A 16,769-nucleotide genomic window follows, 5' to 3' on the forward strand; every position below is an offset into this window, starting at 1 on the left:
GCCAATGCTGACTCAAGATTGGCTCTTTTCTCGATCGAGCTACATAAAGTGTTCATACTCAGCTCATTTCTTTTCGAGTCGATCTCGAGTCGAGCTAAAATACGGGTCGATCTCGAGCGGCTCACGAGCCTTGAGCTTTTCTTGCAGCCCTACCTACGGGGTTAAGGAACTAGGCTTTCTCTTCCGTCTATCAGGATCACGTGTTACTACTCCGTAGTCCCATAAGATTGGTTGATCAGAGTCATATCCCAGTTTCGAGTACCTCAGGTGTAGTCTGTTTACTATGATCTCAGAACTTTGACTGGTGATGTTGAGTTATTGTACTGCTCCTTTTTAGCAGGATGTCCCATTTTGAACATTTTACTGCTATTATGCTGCCAGATTTTCCCAAGGAGTTCGAGAGATACTAATTTCCTTGTCCTACATTCTACCGTCGATATTTGATGCTGATCCGTCCTTGGTTTCGTTTCTCAGGATGTCATCAGTTTAGCGAAATTCTATTGCTCGTAGCCAAAACCACGGAGATGGTAGGAATGAGGATCCTTCTGACCAACCTTCGTTGGCAGAGTTCATGTTAGAGATGGAGAGGAACAAGCGTGTGTCAAACCGCTTGTTGGCACGTATCGAGGAGAACACCGCACATCAGTTCAAAGAGTCTGAGACCATTCATGACTTCATTCGCTTGCACCCACCTACCTTTCATCACTCCATCGAGCCACTCGATGTAGATGACTGGCTCCGTAGCATCACTCATAAGTTGCGTTCCGCAAACGTAGCTGAAGATGACAAGGTCACCTATGCCACATACCACCTGGAAGGTCCTGCTAGTCTTTGGTGGCAGAACTATGAGGCTATGCTTCCAGCTGGCCAGATTCCTACCTGGAGGGATTTCACTGAGGTTTTTCATGAGCATCACATTCCCCAGGCCCTTATCGATCGCAAGAGAGAAGAGTTCTGTAGTTTCACCCAGAGTAAGATGGCTGTTGATGCTTATAGCAGAGAGTTTGAGAACCTCGCCTGTTATGCCACAGAAGAGGTGTCCACGGACGCCAAGAAGCAGGCTAGGTTCCAGAAGGGTCTCAACCCCAAGTTGCATCGTGATCTCCACTTGCATCATTGTGATACATTCCAAGCTCTTGTGAACAAGGCCATTAATGCAGAGACATCTCAGCTTACTTACGAGGAGTCTCGTAAGCACACCCGTGATTTGGGATCTTCCTCCAGTTCTAGTTCTCAGAAGCGCTGGATTTGGGTTCCAAACTCCACTCTTCCTTCCGGATATTCACCAAGACCATCTTATGTGGTGCCTCACCCAGCTCAGTCGTATCTTCCACCCAAGCTTACTGGTAGACCGCCTGTCAGTGCGAGTCCACATCCAACTTCAGGGACTTGCTTCACATGCGGGAAGCCAGGACACTATGCACGTGATTACTCTTAGGCCAGATATGCACCACCCCCGCCTGTGAAGTCTGTTGGCCGTGGTAAGCGATCACGCAAGATGATCAGTGTCAAGTCAGCCCCCACTGAACGTGGATGTGTGCATCACGTCTCAGCTAAAGACGCTCATGATGATCCGGATGTCATTCTTGGTACACTCCTTGTCAACTGTCATCCAGCATCGGTTCTGTTCGATACTGGAGCATCTCATTCTTTCATTTCTGAAGGCTATGCTTGTTTGCACGACATGTCATTTTGTGATATGCCAACTCCGCTTGAAATCCAAACCCCAGGGTCTAGATGGCAAACCACCAGAATCAGCTATGGGAATGAAATCCTTGTTGATAGACTTGTATTTCTTGCATCACTTGTAGCCCTCAAGTCCTCAGATATTAACATCATTTTGGGTATGGACTGGATGACAGCTCATCATGCCAAGATTGATTGTTACACCAGGTCTGTTCAGCTTACACACCCATCTGGCAATATAGTCACTGTCTCCACTAGAGTTGCAAAGCGTCAGCTCTATTCTCTTAATGCCAGCCTCCTTCCAGACCTTGAAGATATCCCGGTAGTCCGTGACTTTCCGGATGTCTTTCTAGAGGAACTGGCAGGTGTTCCACCTGACAGAGATGTAGAGTTCGTCATAGATCTTATCCTAGGAACCGCTCCAATCTTTAGGAGACCTTACAAAATGGCACCCTTAGAACTAGCCGAGCTTAAGAAACAACTTGATGAGTCCTTGCAAAAGGGTTTCATCTGTCCTAGTTCTTCTCCTTGGGCTTGCCCCGTCCTCTTCATCAAGAAGAAGGATGGTACGGACCAGATGGTTGTAGATTATTGTCCCGTTAATTTGGTCACAATAAAGAACAAATATCCGCTTCCCAGGATCAACGACCTGTATGATCTGCTCGCTGGATCCTCAGTCTTCTCCAAGATGGATTTGAGGCTAGGCTACCACCAAATCAAGATCAGAAATGGGGACATTCCTAAGACGGCTTTTGTCACTTGTTATGGCCAGTACGAGTTCACCGTCATGTCCTTCGGTCTAACCAATGCTCCAGCAACATTCTCTCGCTTGATGAACTCGATCTTCATGGAGTACTTAGATAAGTTCGTCGTGGTTTACCTCGATGACATTCTTATTTACTCGAAGAACGAGGAGGAGCATGCCGAACATCTTAGACTTGTGTTAGAAAAACTCAGAGAGCATCGCCTTTATGCCAAGTTCTCCAAGTGTGAACTTTGGTTGCCAGAAGTGACCTACCTAAGCCACATAATCTCTGGTAAGGGCATTGCTGTCAATCTCGAGAGAGTTAAGGCCGTTCTTGATTGGACTCCACCTGAAACCGTTAAACAAGTTAGGAGTTTCCTTGGTCTAGCTAGCTATTGCCATCGCTTTGTTGAAAACTTCTCTAAAGTGGCCAAACCCCTCACGGAACTTCTCAAAAAAGATAAAAGTTTGAGTGGTCCCCACAATGTGAGTACAGCTTTCAGGAACTGGAAAGACGCCTGACTTCTACTCCCATACTTGAGCCACCGGATTTCACTAAAGAATTTGTTATCTACTGCGACGCCTCACGACAGGGACTAGGTTGCATTCTTATGCAGGATCGTCATGTGATTGCCTATGCATCTCGACAGTTGCATCCACATGAGGAGAATTATCCTACACATGATCTAGAGCTTCCAGCCATAGTCTATGCACTCAAGACCTAGCGACATTACCTTCTTGGTAAACGTTGCGAGATCTACACCGATCACCAGAGTCTCAAGTATATCTTCACCCAACCAGATTTGAACCTTAGGCAAAGACGTTGGTTGGAGTTGTTCTCAGATTATGATCTAGGGATTACTTACACTCCAGGGAAAGCCAATGTCATGGCTGATGCGCTAAGTCGTAAATCCTATTGCAACAATCTCATGTTGCAGCAGGGCCAACCACTTCTCCATGAGGAATTCTGTAAGCTTAACCTTCACATTGCTCCTCATGGATTCCTTTCTACCTTGGTGGCGAAACCTACCCTCGAGGATCAGATCATTACTAACCAGAAGTTTGATAGGGGTGTTATCCGCATCAAGAGAAACATTAAGAAGGGAGTTGGTGGATGTTTCTCTATGGATGATCGAGGTGTTGTTTTCTTTGAGAATCGCTTGGTAGTTCCCAAGAATCAACATCTGCGAAAATTGATTCTTAAGGAGGCGCATGAATCTCCTCTCACGATTCATCCTGGTAGTACTAAGATGTATCAGGACCTACGCCAGAGGTTCTGGTGGACTAGGATGAAGAGATAAATCGCTCAGTTTATTGCTAACTGTGATGTTTGTCGTCGCATTAAGGCAGAGCATCAAAGACCTGCTGGCTCCCTTCAGCCTTTAGCTATTCCTGAATGGAAATGGGATAAAGTTGGTATGGACTTTATCACCGGCTTTCCCAGGACCAAGAGATGGAATAAAGCTATCTTCGTAGTCATTGATCATCTCTCCAAAGTGGCGCACTTCCTACCTGTTCGAGAGAGTATCACCCCTAGTCAGCTCGCTGACTTATATATTTCTCGAATAGTTTCACTTCATGGTGTTCCACTGGAGATCAATTCAGACCGTGGTAGTCTTTTCACTTCTCATTTCTGGGAGAGTTTCGAAACTGCCATGGGAACCCATCTTTCCTTCAGTACCGCTTTCCACCCTCAGTCAAGTGGTCAGGTGGAAAGGGTCAACCAAATTCTTGAAGACATGCTTAGAGCTTGCGTTATCTCATTCGGTATGGATTGGGAGAAATGTCTTCCTTTTGCCGAGTTTGCTTATAACAATAGCTGTCAATCCAGTCTCAAGAAAGCTCCTTTTGAGATTATCTATGGACGAAGATGTCGAACACCCTTGAACTGGTCAGAAACCAGTGAAAGACAATTCTTTGGACCGGACATGATCCAGGAGGCAGAAGAGCAAGTTTGCATCATTCGTAAGAACTTGAAAACAGCCCAGTCTCGCCAAAAGAGTCAGTATGATCGTCATCATAAGGATACGACTTATGAAGTTGGCGACAAGGCTTACCTCCAGGTTACTCCTTTGAAGGGTACCCATCATTTCAGTATCAAGGGCAAGTTGGCTCCTCGTTACATTGGTCCTTTTCGCATTCTCGCTAAACGAGGAGAGGTTGCCTACCAGTTGGAACTACCTCCACATCTTTCCAGAGTGCATGATGTCTTCCATGTCTCTCAACTCAGGCGTTGCTTCTCGGATCCTATCCGCGGAGTGGACCACGAAACGCTTGATCTCCAAGATAACCTCACATATTGAGAGTACCCTGTTCGAATTCTTGATCAAGCAGAGCGTGTTACCCAATGTCGGAACATCAAGTTTCTCAAGGTTCAGTGGTCTCATCATTACGAGAGAGAAGCTACTTGGGAGCGAGAAGATCGTCTCCGACTGTAGTACCCCGTTTTCTTTCCGTCGACCCCTGAATCTCGGGACGAGATTCTATCAAGTGGGAGCAAGTTGTCACATCCCTAGTTCTAGTATGCTCAAGGCTAGCTAGTTGTGTGTGCATCATGTTTAAATTCCATTTAAATTTGAAATGGGGATCTGTGAAACCCTCAGAATCATTTCTAGAAATGACCCAAATAAAAATTCCTCCAAAAGGTCCAAGAAAATGTTCATGTTGCTCTCTGAAAATATTGGGCAGAGATAAAAATCAACCAATATTTTTAGGAGCTCATAATTATTTATTTTGGGCATTTGGAGTTAATGCATAAATATTTGCATTGGATATATATTAGTTATATATATAATATATGTCCAAAAATTATGCTAGTTGTTGAGGAGCCCTGGAATAATATACCTAGCTCCTACAAAAATTGGCATAAGAAAAATAAATGATTTAGTATTTTCTTAAATCAAAACATATGTCAGAAAAATAGAAAAGAAAACAAAATAGAAAAAAGGAGGAACTACCTGGACTTACCCGCGGCCTAGCATTGTGCGGCATGGCCTGGCCTAGCGGCCCAGTAGGCCGGCGCAGCTAGCTGGTTGTGCCAGTCGTTCCCTTCCTCGCGGCAGGAGGACAGGGGCACGCGCCGGCGCGCGCGGCCACGCGTTCGGCCGGGGCCACGTCTCCTTGCCACCTCCTGCTTCTCCCCCTCGTCGTCTGGATGCCCCGCGCCGCCCCGACCGCTCTCACTCTCCCCCTACTCTCTCCGTCGCCGTTCCCCACCTCGCCGAACGCGCCCGCCGCCGCCGACGAGAACCACCGCGGCCACCGCCTCCCCCTTGCCCTCTCTTCGAGTCCGGGTGCTCTGCCTCGTCACCCGCATCGTCCTTGACGAGCCAAGCGACCAGGGACACACTGCATCACCAAGACCATCGTCGTCTTCAACCTCCCGATGCCGGAGATCCGCCTCACCGCCCCGCTGACTCCAACCCTTCTCCGAGCTCGCCGTCGACACCGTCGAGTCCGCAGTGAGCCTCTGCTCCATTTCCCTCTTCTTCTTCCTCCGTTCCCGCACAGTAGCCCCTTCCCCCGCCATGGCCGTAGCTCCTCGCCGCCGGTCATGTCGCCGCCGTCGTTCTAGCTCGCGTTAGTCGCACCCGAGCACACGGCCGTGCTCCTGGTGCCACGCGGGTGCCGCAGAGCCCCTCGGGTGGCCTCCTCGTGCCCTGCAACCCGCTCCCACTCAAAGCTGTGCTCCGGCCGCCGCCCCGAGCTCCGGCCACCCCTCCTCCCCCTTCCTGCCCCACTAGATGCGCGAGAGCCCGGGCTACGCCCCGGTGCCCTTAACCGCCGCCCCCGTTGCCTTTAGCGCAAGTCCGGCGCATTGCCGCCGCGGGTTTGGTCGCCGCCGGCCGGACTTTGGCAACAGTCGATGTGGCAGGGTGATTAGCGCTAATCCCCGCCAGCTGGACCCCATCTAGTCACTGACAATGGGCCCCGCAACGGGTCAAAGCCCAGGTCAACACGGGGTTAACCCCTTACTCACTGACTAGTGGGCCCTGCTTGTAAGGTTTAACCTGGCTGGCCGTTGACTCGCTGACGTCACGCTGACGTCAGGCTGACGCAGTAAATCCTTTTCTAGAATTAGTTTAATTCTATTTAAATCAAGAAATTCCAGAAAATTAGAAAACTTCAAAAAATCATAGAAATTCAACCGTAGCTCAGTTTGAAATAATTTATATATGAAAAATTATCAAAAAATGCAATCTATCCATTTGTACTAGTTTCATGCATGACAAACCAAGTTATACCTACTATATAAGTGAAACACTAAAATGGTATTTATAAGAGCTTAATTTGGAGTTGCATTTGAACCCTTAGTTCAAATGGACTTCATTCAAATCGAATACTAGTTGCATTAGTTCAAATCACATCACATCTACATGCCATGTTCATGCATCATATTGTTGCGTATGCTTGTGTATTGATTGCCGACACCGTTCCTTCTCGATAGGTCCTGCTCCGGAGACCGTTCCAGAGTACCTGTCTGAGGAACAGTGCCCCTCTGTTGATCTACCTGGCAAGCAAACCCCCTTGTTCATTCCGATATAATCCTACTCTCTCGCTCCTGCTCTTGGTAGAAAAATAATTGAAACCCACTAGCATGTGTAGGAGTTGATTGAGCCATGTTGTGTTGCTACCATGCCATGCCTGCTATTGCTTAGAGTTGTGTCAGGTCTGATTCATTGGGAATGAATTGGAGTGCAGTGCTCTATGTTCTGATGCTGAGAGTTAAGTGTGTGAACACGATTTGGTAAAGGTAGAGGTGAGAGGCCATGTAGGAGTACATGGTGGGTTGTCTCACGGGAACCGTCCTTAAGCACTGAGTTCTATGTACGTTGTCTAATGACTAGCTGCTAACACACACTGGAATGCTTAAGTGCCCCTCTCGACTTATTAACCAACTTGATCTCTGTCCAGGAGTCGCAACTAGTTTCTGGTGTTTGTAGGTAGTGCTATTTTTCTACCAAGTGGCACACGGCAGGGTGGGCTTGGGACAGACTAGGCACACATGGCCTGGTGTACCGAGTGGCACCTGGATGGTGGGCTTGGGAACCCTGCACACATCGTTTGGGGCCGTGAGCGAAACCTCGGCCGGATCTCCTTGCGGATGGAACCTGAATAGGCGATAAACCTGGGCTAGAGTCTTGTGTGGTTAGTTAGGTCGTGGCCGACACCCTCGCTAGGCTTCCGCTTGAAGGTTGCCGAGATACATGACGTGTACATGGCGGTAAGTGGCGAGAGCGTGTGTGAAGAAGTACACCCCTGCAGGGTTAAGATGATCTATTCGAATAGCCGGGTCCGCGGTTATGGACTTCTTGGATGCTTACATGGTACATAGACAACTTGAAGTGGATACCCTAAAATGATCAAGACAAGTGTGAGTGCTATGAATGGCCTTCTCATAGGGAGACGGGGATGAATCCATAGTAGTGTATTGTGTGGTGATTAGTGGACTCGTGTGCGCCATCTCACCTCAAAGAAGTTCTCGTAGTCATAGAACATGATAGCCACTGAGTCAAAGCTGGCTTGCTGCAACTAAACCCCACATTACCTTCTTGATACAAATGCATGTATTATAGGATCTGATGTAAGTCTTTCTGAGTACCTTTGTACTCATGTTGCTTTATTTATGTTTTGCAGCAGAGACCTCGGTCTTACTAGTTACGTGGACTTCGATTAGTAGCTTGTACCTCAGCTACGATCTTGATCGGATGTTGTAGATAGTCAGGCTCTTCGGCCTTTTTCATTTGTAGATGTCTGTACTCAGACATGTAATGCTTCCGCTTGTTGCTTGTATGCTCTGAATGTTGGGTCATGTGACCCCTGTTTGTAATAAATGCTATGATGGCTCTTCTGAGCCTTTATCTATATGAGTTGTTGAGTTATGTTGTGATGCCATGTTGTACATCACATACTTGCATGTTATGCATACGTGTAATGTGTATTGCTATGTGTGGGATGTGACTATCTAGTTGTTCATCATAGTAGCCTCTCTTACCGGGAAATGTCTCCTAGTGCTTCCACTGAGCCCTGATAGCTCGCTACTGCTCCGGAACACTTAGGCTGGCCGGCATGTGTCCTTCTTCGTTCCTGTGTCTGTCCCTTCGAGGAAATGTCACACGGTGTCTACTAGAGTCCTGTTAGCATGCTACAGCTCGGTTTACCGGAGTCCTGCTAGCCCAGTTGCTACAGCCCGGATTCACTCACTGATGACCGACACGTTCGATGCTGGGTCATGTATGCCTGTCCCTGTAAGTTAGTGCCACTTCGGGTACACGACTAGCCATGTCAGCCCGGATTCTTTGTCATATGGATGCTAGCGACACTATCATATACGTGTGCTAAAAGGCGCAAACGGTCCCGGGCATGGTAAGGCGACACCCGTGGGAATACCATGCGTGAGGCCGCAAAGTTATATGAGGTCTTACATGCTAGATCGGTGTGGCATAGAATTAGGGTCCTGACAGTGACGGCGTGCCACGGCAAGACCCCTGCCGGGCCACCCGGCAAGGCACTCGCCAAGCACGCCAGCAGGGCCACTGCCAGGCCCACGCTAGCCAAGTCTCCGCCGCCGTTCGCATGCAGCTGCCGACCCAACCAGCTGGGCAGGCACCTGCGTGGCAACATGCAGCCCTTCGTGGAGGCTCCACCATCGCGCCACCTCAGCTGCCTGCCTTCCTACATGGCACCGCATGCATCGCTGGCCAGGGCGTGTGTCAAAGCAAGGAGGAGCGGCGACGGACGGGACGAGCCTCGCTCCCATCCCCGATAAAGTGAAGGGACACCTAAGCCTCGCATTAAATGCACTTTGTCCTGTAATACCAGCGATAAGCTCACAGCGCTGTAGCACTTTCCACATCCTGTGTGCCACTGTGGAAGCCCCTTTCGCCTATAAAAGGAGGCCCATGGCGCACTGGAGAAGGATTCGGCTCTTTCGAACCTAGCAGCACCCAGAGCTAGTTCAAGAGCTCAAGAACACTAAATACATCCACCAAAGCAGGATCGTAGGGTTTTACGCATCTTTGCGTCCCGAACCTGGGTAAATCCCCTTTGTGCTGTCTATTAGTCCCGCTCTTCTCACGATCCGTGTGCCCCGCAGCCGTAGTAGGGATTCCAGTGATCCCATAGGTGTCGTTTCCCATCGACATCTTTGGCGTGCCAGGTAGGGGGCGCACAATTGTGAGAATCGGGTCCAGTGGTAGGCCTAGCATTTCATCATCGCCAAAGCTCCTGCAGAGAAGGAGGCCAAGAAGGCAGTGCTGCCCGTTGGCGCGAAGGGCGTCGAGGCGGTGACGAGTGCACGCTATTGCAAACATGATACTGACGGTCCATCCAGGATTTCTTTTGCATCCAGACAAGATATTCCCAATTTCACTGCAGTCAACTGATAATTCCATTTTGTTTAGCTGAGTTTCCAAATATATGCATTCCTTCGTGACTCTTCGGGTCCGGTGTCGGTTGACGAGCAGCTTTAATAGGGGAAAAATTTGTAACACCGAAGGCCCAAAGAAAGGAACAACAGAAATGACTACAACAAAAGCACACAAGCATACTACTAATATAATTAATCAAGCAATCATCACATATTACTGCTACTCACACAATAATATGCATGCACACCTAAGCACACAAATTTCATGGAAACTCCGGTATTGCGGTCTAATATGCTGTGACGATGTGCACGAGGACGAATAAATGTGTGGAAGAATTGGTGTAAACAGTGCTACACCAAGTGCTAGCTTAGCCAAGTAGCAACCTGAACTAGCTCGGAGGCGAGGACATACTTGGTAACCATGCAGTGGGACATGAAGGTTGCACCCAAATTATTATCAAGCAGACGGAAAAAGATCCGTACTCGCCCAAGAAATAGGATAGCGGGGAAAAACTGAGGCTTCTGACATTGCCCTTTCTTGATAACTAAGATCATTAAGGGTTGCCAACACGACGAAATAAAAGAACGATCCGGGATAGGCCCATGTCCATCACTAAAATGATAGACGGGACTGAAGGAAAGACATCGGTGCGATACTTGAGCACCATTTTTGCAAACAGTGTCGGGATCACTTGGCATCACTCTGCTGGGACAGGAATGACACCAAACACCGAAAGAAAAAGGGATCTGGAGAAATGCAAAGGTTGAGCTGTAGTGGATCTGAACTGATGCCAGCTACACTCACCATATAAACCGTTATCACAAATACTAAGGCTATATGCATGCTATGCAACAAACAAATGCAGCAATCAAGTGCAACAAACCAACTGGGGTCTATACTACCGCTTTCTAACGCTCGCACGGTCTAGGGCGTCCTACAGCCAGACCTGCTCTGCTACCAAGCGCTGTGGCACCCCGGCTCAGAGAAAACCGGAATGCCCCGTATTCCAGCCCAGAGATCGAGATGAAGTCTTCTGGAATACGGCACTGCTTAGCATAGAACAAACCAGCTCTTTATTATTACATGAATATGAATACAAGATCTCCGATATTACAATGAATAACATCGGCACAACGACACTACACCATCCTCAGTTGCTCTATGCAAGCAACCGAACAACTCGAAGCAGCGAAATAACTCTAGCAGCAGAACAATGACGACGGTGGTGAACTCTACTCCGTAGGGACTCTGGCTGGAACACTTATCCTAGCTCGCACGAACAGAAACCACGACAAGCAAGCAATGAAATCCGGCATGACCTGCAAACTGGCATGACACGCCAGGTCAGTACATTGAATGTACTTGCAAGCTCACAAATAACCAGAAGCATTCAAGACAGACAACAACATGGCCATTACAGCTTAAGCAGAATTTAGCATGATATCATCAGAATAACATGGCATGACCAACATAAACAGGATACAACTATCACAACATGAACATATTAATTCGACAATACTAGCATGCAACAAGATGACACTATGTATCACTTACCAACCTTGGACATCACACGATCATCTGGATCAAATCAAGCTTGGTATAAACAATACCGTAGCAATCATTACATAACCACAAGGAGCTTAACCTTTACCCATGATTCTCGCACAACATCACGATTATACAACGACTCGGTATCCTCGATACCATTGTGATCCTTACGGTGATCACCACCCGACCAACACTTGGCCCCAAACTGTGATCCTTACGGCGATCACCACCCGACCAACACTTGGCCCCAAACTGTGATCCTTACGGCAATCACCACCCGACCAACACTTGGCCCGTGATCCTTACGACGATCACCACCACGGTTTGTCATTAATAAAGTTATTATTATTACTGTTGACTCATGGTGTGACCAACTTTCGACCTGGGCCCTTATCCACAGACGCGGCTATCGATAGATTTAATATACACTCTACAGAGGTTAGTACACTGTACCCACACTACAGAACCCATGGCCTCGCACTCCCATTCGGGTGGACCAACAGCGTTCCGACAAAACCGTCCTACTGCCATGACACTCTCCCGGCCACTCCGACTCACTCCCCACTGAGCTAAGTCATGGGTGTCCCCGTGTCTATCTCCAGACACAATGACCACCGCCGGGTCAAAACATAAACGATCCCACATGGGGATCCACAGGCTATAACAACTACGGGCACACAAGGTTATGCCTGCTTACCGGGCAAGGGAACAGCACGCCCATAACCTTCCCTCGTTGGAGGCACCGGCGAGAGGCATGACAATAGACCCAGTTAGTAAAGTCCCATACCGGTAAGCGTGGTTGCACTGGTCAGCATCGATTCAGCGGCACCATGACTCAGCCAACAGTTGTTCAAGTTCAATTTAATCCGATTAACTTGAATGCAAATATGCTGAGCCATGATAAGATGCATGAACATGATATCAACATCATGATGAGAGCATCACATAACTTTCCACCATATCAACAATAAATCATATCCACTGAGCATCGCATACTGACTAGCATGACCATCTTCAACATCAACATGTACCACTAGAAAGCATAAACATATGAAAGGTAATACTAGCAGGTATAACATGATCACAGAGTATAAGACAACATAGCATAAAAATGAGCATGCAAATCTGAACATCACCGGAACAATGATAACCATCTTTTCGACAAGCAAACATTTATTAAATATTCAAGTTGAAAATCATGGCTACTACATGACTGTCATGCAAGTGGGTATTGCGGCTTGCCTGGGGATGAAGAAGGCACCGGGGAGAAGTGCGAGAAGCTCGCGGAATGAATTGCCGGAAAACGTTCTCTCTTGGAGGGGCTGATTAAGGGCAGGGGCAAAATGGTCATTTTCAGTATGCCAAAACATAATGAAAGTGACACCAACAGAAAGGGCTCGATGAAACGAACAAGTAAGCATTGGTTTCACCTCATTTGGAGCTACGGATAAAAAGTTATGGACGTTTTTCTGCCAGGGACCCATCTGTGATGAAAATCTTTTCAACCAGGGGCCTGAATAGAAAAAGTGAAAGAATATTTTGGGGATTACATCTCCACTTACTCTGACGTGGCGACGACCGGTCAAAAGGGGCAGAGGCGGGGCCGACTTGTGTGGCTGACGTGCGGGGCCTGTGGGACCCACGCTGCTGGTCAACGCTCTCCTCCCGCTCTCCTTCTTCCCCGACGGGAGCAGGGGAGGGACGAGGCAGAGGCGCTGCCGGTGCTGGGCACGGCGGCTCCGGCAATCTCCGGCCAGGGAGAGGGCACCGGCGGACTCGGGCGGCTGCACCACGCCCATCCAGAGGGAGAGCTGGCGCCGGGGGGAGCTAGAGCGGATGGGAGGCCGCCACGATAGGGACTATAGAGGCGGCTGCTGGTCGAGGGGCACAGCCCTAGAGGGGCTCCGGCGACGAGGGGAAGGGCAGTGGCGACTCGCTAGAGTGTGGGGAAGGCGATGGTGGTGGCTAGAGGTGGAGGAGGGCTCGGCTTCGGCCGAATTTTGGCCGGAGGGGGCGGCCGCCATGGCAGCAATGGCGAGCAGGGAGGGCTCCAGAGGCTCGGGGAAAGGGCTCGGCGGGCTCCTGGGGGAGTGGTGAGGTCGATGCAGCACTCGGGAGGCCGCGGGGAGGGTCATTTATAGGCGGGGCGAGGATGGGAGGCCGTGGCACGTCCGCGGCTATGTGTCCGTGCTCCGGCGATGGGCACGCGCGGCCAAGGGTCATGGAGAGAGGTGGCAAAGCGACGAGGGGGACGCGGACGAGGCTCAGGGGTCACGGAGACGAGGTAGAGTTTGGGGACAAGCGAAGGAAGAAGCTGAGCGGCATTAATGCGCAGTGGGCCACAGTGCTCCCGTGGGCAAGCGTCGGCGAGCACCGACGAGGAGGCTTCGGGAGGGGGAGCGGGGTCTAGGAGAACGGCGACGATGAGAGGAAGCCAAGGGACAAGCTCACGAGCGCGAAAACAGCGAGAGGAGGAGGGGCCCGAGCAAGAAACCAACCTGGGCGCGGCCATTGCACGCCAAAACGGTGGTCACCGCGTGCACTGGTGTACACAGTGCCACAAGTGATGCCAAACCATGTCTGGGGGTTAGTCCCTCCTGGGTAAGTGGTAACTACGGTGGTAACTAAGTGAAAACGTCTCTGATTAAATAGTTAGTGAGCTCTGGAGTTTACTACAGTAAACTTTACCAGCTCAATGTGATCAACAGGGAATTGCTTGAAGCCAAATAAGTTGTCTGGGGTGTTTAGTCTAGGAAGGACTACAGTCCTAGGGAGTTTTGAGGAGAAATGGACCAAGATAAATCATAGTTGCTTCACAACTGCATATTTGGTCCAAAAATGAAGATCAGCAAGATGCACTCACATGGAGTGGTGGAATGGGATGCAACTTGCCAAATCCTCATGATATGGACATATAAAGATGCTATAAAAAGATCATGCCAAATAGCCAAGCCAAAATGGCACTTGCTTCACAAACATCATTTCTGTCCAGAAACTTGAAGTAATATTGGTGATCAAATGGCTCAGTGAAATGATGCCAAAATGGTTGGAGAGATGTTTTATGGGTATAATAATGATCTGGTAATTTATCAGGATTTTTGAAGCAATATAAAATACACTTGCTTCACAACCTGTAAATATTGCCAGAAACAAAGATTTGCTCCTGTGCTCACATAGATGATTGGATGGGGCTGCAAATGGGTGGAAGGGGTTAATATGAGCACATTAAGGAGTGTGCAAAAGTTCAACTCATTTGTATACTCCTAGCTAGTACTTCCTTCACAAAGCCTTCCGTTTGACAGAAACTTTGAAAATTGACTAAGGAAGATTGGCTAGGCAAATAAATTTGAACTTGTGCATCGAGCAATTATTTATACATATAAACATTCCCAAAAAGGTTGGGAGTCAATAGGAGAAATATAAATGACACTTCCTTCACAAAGTGCCATTCAGGGCAGAACAGGAAAAGGAATATTGGAGGATTATTTTTTAACATGGCAATGAAACGTTTTGCCATATTTGATCAAGATATGACCCAAATAATTTATGAGAATTATTTGGGAATTTTTGGAGTGAGGGAAATATAGGTTGCTTCACAACCTAGGGCAATTTGAGTTATTCCTTTAATAGAAAAGGAATATTCCCAATAAAAAGAATATTGGGATTTGGTCCAAGGTGGAAATGGAAAGGTCTAGGGAAGGATTTGGGAATGACAAGCCACTCTGGAAGCAAATAAGAGGGCATCTTCTTCAGCTTCCAGACCACAAAGCCACGAAAAAAGGAAACTCGGGCAAAAACCTCGGAAAAACAAAAGAAAAAGAAAGGGCCAAAAAATCAGGCTGTCACACGGCTCGCTGGAGATGGCCCGCCGTAGGACCTGCCCTTTTCTGGCGATTGGAGGATCGACAGTCACGGTCTTCGCCCCCTTGCCCTCCTCCGACGACCCGTCGGCGGCGCCTTCATTGAGGGGAGCCCCGTGTCGGCGCCGCTGGCCTACCTAGCGGCTGCTGCCCACCGGGCGAGCTCCCCCTCCTCCGCCTCTGCCGCGGCCTTGTCCGCCACGCCGCTGGCGCTGCCAGCCTCTTCGACGAGCTTTGCCTCCTCCTCGGCAAGCCTCACCTCCTCCACCCTAGCAGCGATATAGTCCAGCTCCGCCGGAGAGGTGTCCTGGATAACCCGCGGCTCGGCAGTGACGTACGCCTCATGCAAGGTATCGAAGAACTCCTGCACCATGAGCCCATCTGGCTCAACCTAGTGCGGGTCAAGGCCATGCGCATTGAAAAGCGACATCATGGCAATGATCTCGGACTGGCGAGTGTTGTTGCTCAGGGGGACCACTCCCGCCGGCAGCTTAAAAACGGGCTCCTTGATGACCTTGCCGGCCTTCGCGGCGGCCCTGGCAACCTTGCCGGACTGATCGACCTCGCCCTCCTTGTTAACCTCGAGCTGGAAGATCCGTTGGCAGAGATGGGCGTTCCTCAGCATCGTCAGGTTGTTGTCGAGGCCGGGGCGGAGCCTCATGATGTCGGCGGCGTTCACAAAGAGCTAGGCCAGCCTCCCCTTGTCGTCCAGAGGGGCAATTCGGTGGCGGATGAAGTCCGCCCCAATCATTTCGAGGGTGAGCCCGGCCTGGGTGAGCCGGAGAATCCTGGTGGTGGCGACCGTAAGCTTCGCGTCATCAGCGTCGACGTCGCCCCAATCGCTTCCACGGACCGGCGGCTCCTAGCGAACCTCGCAGAATGCTGACGGATCCTTCTCCTCAATCCAGCACCACCGGCCCCACAATTCTTCCCACCTCTCCTTCGTGGTGCCGTCCGGGTACGCCCCCTTGGCCCTCGGGATCCGAGCGACGCAGCCAGCGATGGCGCCCCCTTTTTGGATCCGAGGGGAGAAGTAATGGCGGAAGAGCGCCGTGCTGGGGTGCACCCCGATGAAGCCCTCACAGAGATGTGCGAAGAGAGCCATGCACGCCACGGCATTCGGGGTGAAATCCAAGAGGCGGAAGCAGTAGGTGTGCATGATATCCTTGAAGAAATCAGAAAAGGGGGGACAGAGCCCGCAGGAGAAATAGTCGACGAAGAAGGGGTACCGATTTGGGGAGGGCCCGGTGCTGGCAGGGACGACGTGCGTGGCTGGATGCCCTGTCTTCTCTCCCCCCGTCTTCACTCCCCACAGATCCTTGAACATCTCCCGGAGCTCAGACACACCGACCGTCGAGGGGAAGTAAGCGAACTGCGCCCGTCACGCCACCAGCTCGCTCTCCAGCTGCTCTGTCAACCCGGTGTCCTTCGCCGCTCCCTTGTTTTTTGTGGACTTGGGCGCCATGGCGGCTGCGAGAAGCGAAAGTGCAGGGGATGGCAGAAGCACGACGGTGATGGACGAAGGCAGAGAGGCTCGATAAGAAGGAAGAAAGGGGGTGG

The sequence above is a fragment of the Triticum dicoccoides genome, chromosome 3B (assembly GCF_002162155.2).
Source record: "Triticum dicoccoides isolate Atlit2015 ecotype Zavitan chromosome 3B, WEW_v2.0, whole genome shotgun sequence".
NCBI lineage: Eukaryota > Viridiplantae > Streptophyta > Magnoliopsida > Poales > Poaceae > Triticum > Triticum dicoccoides.